A 6,384-nucleotide genomic window follows, 5' to 3' on the forward strand; every position below is an offset into this window, starting at 1 on the left:
CTGTGGCCCACACCACTAGCTCCATGAATAAAACTGCATCTATTTAGGCATTTTTTTCACATGTAAGATTAGGGCCCTCAAGCCTTATTTTACAAATAACCAGATATCCTTAGGGAGGTTAACATAGCAACATGCACGGATAGGCAGTGCGCAGTGGTGGCTCATAGCTAAAATTAGTAGCGATGCTGCTCCAAAAATGTTTTAGCCTTTGTTACAAAATTATGTAGAAGCAAACAATTACATCTACGTAGAAAATTATTCAGAACTCGATAAAATCTTAAAAGAACAAAAACAAAAATTTTTACTTAGTTCAGTCTAAACTGTTACAGCTCAAATTTGACCTATTCATTTAAAAATACAGTCCATTCTTCTTACTTTAATTCAATAATTTTCTTCTTGATCCCTGGATGATAAATGAGAAAATTTATCTCCATGGAAAGCCCTGCAAGCACATTTAATCTTCCTGAACTCATACCCGTTCATACTATTGTTTTCAATTATGATAAACAGCGTCCTCCCTTTATGTACATGGAAACTGTCAAGAGGATTTTATAAGTTTCGTAATTTTATGAGATAAATTTCAGCAGCTCATTTAATTTGCAATATTCATGAGTATGAGTCCTACAACTGAATTCGTTTAGCTCAGTTTGGAGTTTATTTTGTCAGTCACTGGACACATTTCAGTTAGTACTACCTTTCCTGTAGGATGTTCATTCTTAAAACTAGTGAACAATTTCTTGTTTAACAATTAAGCAGCTACTAAGTGTTCACTATACGTTTATCTGCCCAGTATGTCATCACACATACAACCACACACTTTTTAGTTTCTGCCATGAGCGCTTTTGACGGATTCTTACAGTACTTCGAGTTTGTTAATTCTAAAATAACAATTTTGAACTTCGTTATATATTCATCAAGTTTAAACGCACTAATTTCACAAGATTGCGTTTGGTTGTAAATTATTTCAACGTGAGACATAATCTGATGAGAAAGCTCTAAACAAAACTTGAAATTATCATCATACAGGTATTGTAAAATACCTGCTGCTTCTGCGGGGATTTGGACTGTAGTTGATGTTAATAGAATTTCAGTATGGCAGTCTTTTAAAGGTTGGAAATTTTCATGAATTCCGTTTATTGTCCGTTTGTTGAAGTTCCACCTTGCGGAGGCTGGATGTCGAATGCTGAAGCCCATGTGATTCTTGGGAACGGGGTCATTCCATATCAAATCACCTAAAAAAAATAAATTTTACACCCACCTTCTTAGATTTTCATGAAATTTGGCTCAAATGGTTCTAATACCATCCTGACAGCACCTGCAAATTTTTTTTGCTGTATCTCTCATAGTTTTTTTTTTTATAAATTTTTAAAGTTTTCATATTTTGTGTTTTCTGAACCTTCGGAAATGGTAAATTTAATTTGTATTCAAAACTTTTAAATTGCTTATCTTAAAAACTCTTTTAGATAACATCATGAATTTTTGCAACGAAATTATTTATTATACATATTTGAAGATATAAATGATACTATTAAAATATGTTAATATTTTCTATGAAAAAATATATGTGTATTTTTTTCTTTTTTTTTAACGGATGTTTTGTTTTATAAGAATTGCAATATCTAGAGTCTCAGACCTGATAGAATGCTCAAATTTGTTTTAATTTACTCTTAAACATATAGGCTACTTGATAAAACAAAAATAATGATGGCTTTTTAACATGTTTATTAATTATAGTAGATTACATTAGAATTATGTACAAAGATAGCGTACTTAAGACACTTATGTATAACCCAACTGATTGCTTGAAACATTGAATTTTTTGAGTAATTTTGTATTTTTAATAAACATTAATGCTGATTCAAACTGTTTTTCCACTTCATCCAAGAGCTTTCAGTTCTTTTGATACAGTCTTTTTTGAAGTAATACATTCTTCCAGTGCCGCTTGATTGAGGTGTGTCTACTACACAGACTATGTGCTCTAAAGGCACTATGCAAGAATCTTCTCTTTCAGGCCAATAAAATGATGCAGCTGGTCCTGAAGGATGTAGAAATAGAATTTCTTTATCATTGAATACATTGTTTTTACCACTCCAAAGTACCAGTTACCATCATAATTTGCAGCCACATAGCTATTTATGGATGGTTCAACACGAACCCAATCAGAAGAAGAATGGAAAGAGAAGACTAAGGAGGGTTTTACACTATCTGTAGTCCTTCTAATTTCAAGGTTGTTTGTTGAAAGTGGTTGGAAGTTATGAAAACTTCATGTTCCAGGAATGGTTCGGGTTGCTGAAAAACGTTTTTCTAGTTTTAACCGTAGCAAATCAGCTTCTTTTTTGTCAAGAAAGTGAAAATGAATGTTTTCAATATTTTTTTCACAAAACTTGTACACATCGATTGCTGTCATTATTTGTTCTTCGTCTGAAATCTGTAGACTGGCTTTCCTTAAAATTCTTTTAATAGTTCCTCCTAGACCATCACAAATTGACTTCCCATGACTTGTTGCAAAAAAAGAGTGTTGGGCCTTCAAATTAAAGTCTCTCAAGTGTTCAGTCAAATTTTTAAAACTGTTTCTATTTTTGTACTGCCCAGCACAACCATCTGTAAAGTAGTGAACTGAGTCAATGACAGTATGATGTAATGACAGCCACTTTGCAATTTTTTTTGTAGAAAGTTAACAAAACCAGTGTCATGTTCTTGGTCATCACTAATAAAACAGTGGTTGGAAACAAAAACATTGTTTTCATCATCTCTTAGAAAAACTCCAGCTGGGTGTACAGTACAACCACCTCTATTCTAGTGTTAACTTTGGATCTCATTTTGTATAACAAAGGAATAATTTTCACTGAAATCGATCACAATAATTGCTGTTTTGGGTGGTGGGTCTTCTTTCAATCTTTTAAAGGCTGCTGATTGGGATTTTGCTATAAACAAGTGCGGGGTGAGCTTTTCCAATGACCTAACCAATAAAGAAATGTAGTCTTCAACACTGATAGACTGTTTGATCATTTCTGCCCTGTCTGTGTTAACCCACTGACTGATTACAATTTCTTCTTCTAAATCATAATCTTCACTTAGTTTTTCAGTTAAGTACTCAGTTAGTGCAGTATTTGCAGGACAGCTGTCGCAATGATGTAGCATGCAGTTTTGGTTTTCTGTGTTGCACACAAGCATCTTAATTAGGTCTTTATAAGATTCTTCAATTTTCACAGCATCCAGTAATAGTTTAACATTCTGGTGGATACTGCATACACATACAGTGTGTGTGCCTGAAGCACAAGCAAGGATACACCATTTAGATCTCAAGAAACAAAATTTTGAAAATCCTACTTCTACCTCGGGATTCTCCCATTTGAAAGAATAATAGAGTTCTCTTAAGTTACACAAAATGAGTCTTTTTTGCATGCACACATTTTTTTGAACACTTACTTTGTATTTTGTTCCAGGTAGCACTCTGGAACTTTCATCCTTTTCATAAAAATCTGTTTTTTGGACCAGGAGTTTCCAAAATACCCTTTTCAGATTTTAGCTTTCTAGCTTGTCGCACCATGTACTCACTTACATTAAATTCTTTCATCACTTTATTTCGACTCCAAGAACCTGGAGCCAAGGTCAGAATCTGGATTTTTCTAGACCTCCCAATGGATGAAATCTTCTCTTTCATAAGAGAAAACATTACATCAAAATCCTTTGCTTTCTCAACCACACTTGTATCTTCTTCGTCATCATCAGAACTTGGTGCATAATATTTTAATGCTTTTGAAACTGCCTTTTTTGCAGGCTTTTCAATACTGCTAACCTTCCTTTTAAAATAACACCCTTTACTTTGTTCTGACAAGCCATGAAGCTTTATTGGTGTTAAACCTAAATTATCAAGAGCAATGTTTGTTTGTATGAGGGATTCATTTCTGGATTCCAATGATTCTAATTCGACTATGACTTCATCATCTGTTTCACTTTCATTGACTTGAACTCTTAATTTTTCCTCATGAAAGTTACGTCATGTTGAGCAAAGCTTTTGTCCAGGTTTTATGCTAATATTTTTTTGTCAGTAATTGTTTAGAAAGATACAAGCCTACACTTCTCAACGGTTTTTTGATGGGCTTTTTGTGTTTTTTAGTGGGTCTACACATGTTGTGTGATACTTTTCAAAAACATTTAAAACGTAGTAGCTGTGGTGTGAACATATATTCTTAAATTCACACAGATTAATTCCAGATCGTAAGTGGATCAAATCTTTTTTTTCCTCACTCAATTCAGATATCGGTTGTAACTTTTTTTGAAGGTGTGTAGGTTGTTTGGAAACAGTCAGATTTTTTAAATAACCCTATGCTACAGGTTTGAATATCTGACATACTGATTTCACTTTTGGTCTGATTACTGTTCTGGTTACTTCTATACAATATTGGAAAAGAATCTCTGTAAACTAAGTAACAGTACTTACTGAAAGTTCAAATAAACTTAAGAAAATACTATCCAAGCACTATTTAACACTGTAATAATTATTTACTTCAAAACACAGGAGTAACAAAACAAAATCCAAGCATACATTGTTACTCCAAGAAGAGAAAAACTTATTTTTGGTGTCTAAGTTACTTGGTACTTTTAATTTTTAAAATATAATTAATATTATTTTAAAAATTAGATAACTATTAAACAGGTTAAAAAGCCAACACAATTTTTCTTTTATCTAATAGCCTATACAATTAAGAGTATTTTAAAACAAATTTGAGCTTTCTATCAGGTCTGAGACTCTAGATATTGCAGTTTTTGTAAAACTAAACATCTGTTAGCTACAAAAAATTAATAAACTTGTAAATTTTTTTCATTTGGAAGATTTTAATATATCTTTATGGTAAGTTTTTTTAACATTTAGATATAATACACAAACTTATTCCAAAATTTCATTGTGATATCTTGAGTATTCTTTAATATACAATTTTTTTTAGTTGTGAGGACATGTTTAAGTTACGATTTCCGACTGCTGAAACAACGCCAAATCTAAAAACTTTAAAAATTTATAAAAAAAACTATAAGAGATAGAGCAAAAAAATTTTACAAGTGCTTTCAGGATGATAAAAGAAGTAATTGTACCAAGTTTCATCAAAATCTGACAAGGTTGGTATCAAGGCCTGGGTGACTTGACATGGAATGACCCAAGGGACAAGTATATTACAAGGAAAAGACAGACAACAAAATAAAGACAATACAGGACACAGTGAAGGAGGAGATCAGTAGAACCAGACATGAAGAGGGGCAAATAGCATTAAGGGTAAATGATACATTGGCGACATATGTGTATAGTGTTGCAGAACTTTTTAACAAACATTTCGTAACTGTTACTGGAAAGATGGAGTTGTCAGGTTCTGTAAATGCTGTCATGGGGTTCCTCAGACCAGACATTTCAAGTAACTTCCATAATATGAATTTGACCCTCACTACCCCAGCAGAAATAATGTCCATCATAAAATCTTTAAAATCAAAAATATCCAGTGGATATGATGAAACATCAACAAAGTTAATTAAAGAATGTGATTCTGAGTTAAGTAACATATTAAGCTATCTGTCTAACCAGTCTCTTATCAGTGGAATTTTCCTGAATGGTTGAAATGTGCTGAAGCTAATCCACTGTTTAAGAAATGAGATAAAGAAAGTGTCAAATTTGCACCCAGTTTCACTTTTTCCAGCATTCTCAAAAATTATAGGAAAGGTAATGTACAATGGGCTTTATAACCATCTTATTACAAATAATATACTGTCGAAGTCGCAGTTTGGATTTCTAAAGGGTTCTGATGTTGAGAAGGCTATCTACACTTACAGTGAAAATATACTTAATTCATTAGACAAAAAATTGCAGACAACTGGTATATTTTGTGATTTGTCAGAGGCATTTGACTGCATTATTCATCAGGAAATGCTGCAAAATGGTTCAAATCTTATTTCTATGTAAGGAAACAAAGGGTGTTATTAGGAAAGAGAACTATTTACATGTGGGTTCCCACAAGGTTCCATTTAGGGCCTTACTTTTTATTGTGTATATCAATGACCTTTCATCAGCAACATTACCAGATGTCAAGTTTGTTTTGTTTGCCAATGACACAAACATTGAAATAAAATAGCAAATGAAGTATAGTCTTAGAAAGTTCGGCTAGTAAAATATTTGTCAGCATTAATCACTGGTTCCTAGCCAATCCTTTGCTACTAAACTTGCAGTTCAGAACTTGTAAGGGGTGTCCCATGAGTGTGTGCCTAACATACGATTAGCAGGTAGAAGAAGTGGACAGTGTTAAATTCTTGGGATTACAGCTTGATAATAAATTCAACTGGGAGAAGCACAACACAGAACTGCTGAAACATCCAAACAAATCTCTATTTGCAATGCGA

The 6,384-nt window shown here is 32.9% G+C and overlaps 1 pseudogene; it reads right to left on the bottom strand.

Annotated features, from left to right (window-relative positions):
• Window positions 1–371: 371 nt before the first annotated feature.
• LOC124606452 lies at window positions 372–1,194 on the bottom strand (annotated as a pseudogene).
• Window positions 1,195–6,384: the final 5,190 nt, after the last annotated feature.

Source organism: Schistocerca americana, chromosome 3 (assembly GCF_021461395.2).
Source record: "Schistocerca americana isolate TAMUIC-IGC-003095 chromosome 3, iqSchAmer2.1, whole genome shotgun sequence".
Classification (NCBI taxonomy): Eukaryota; Metazoa; Arthropoda; class Insecta; order Orthoptera; family Acrididae; genus Schistocerca; species Schistocerca americana.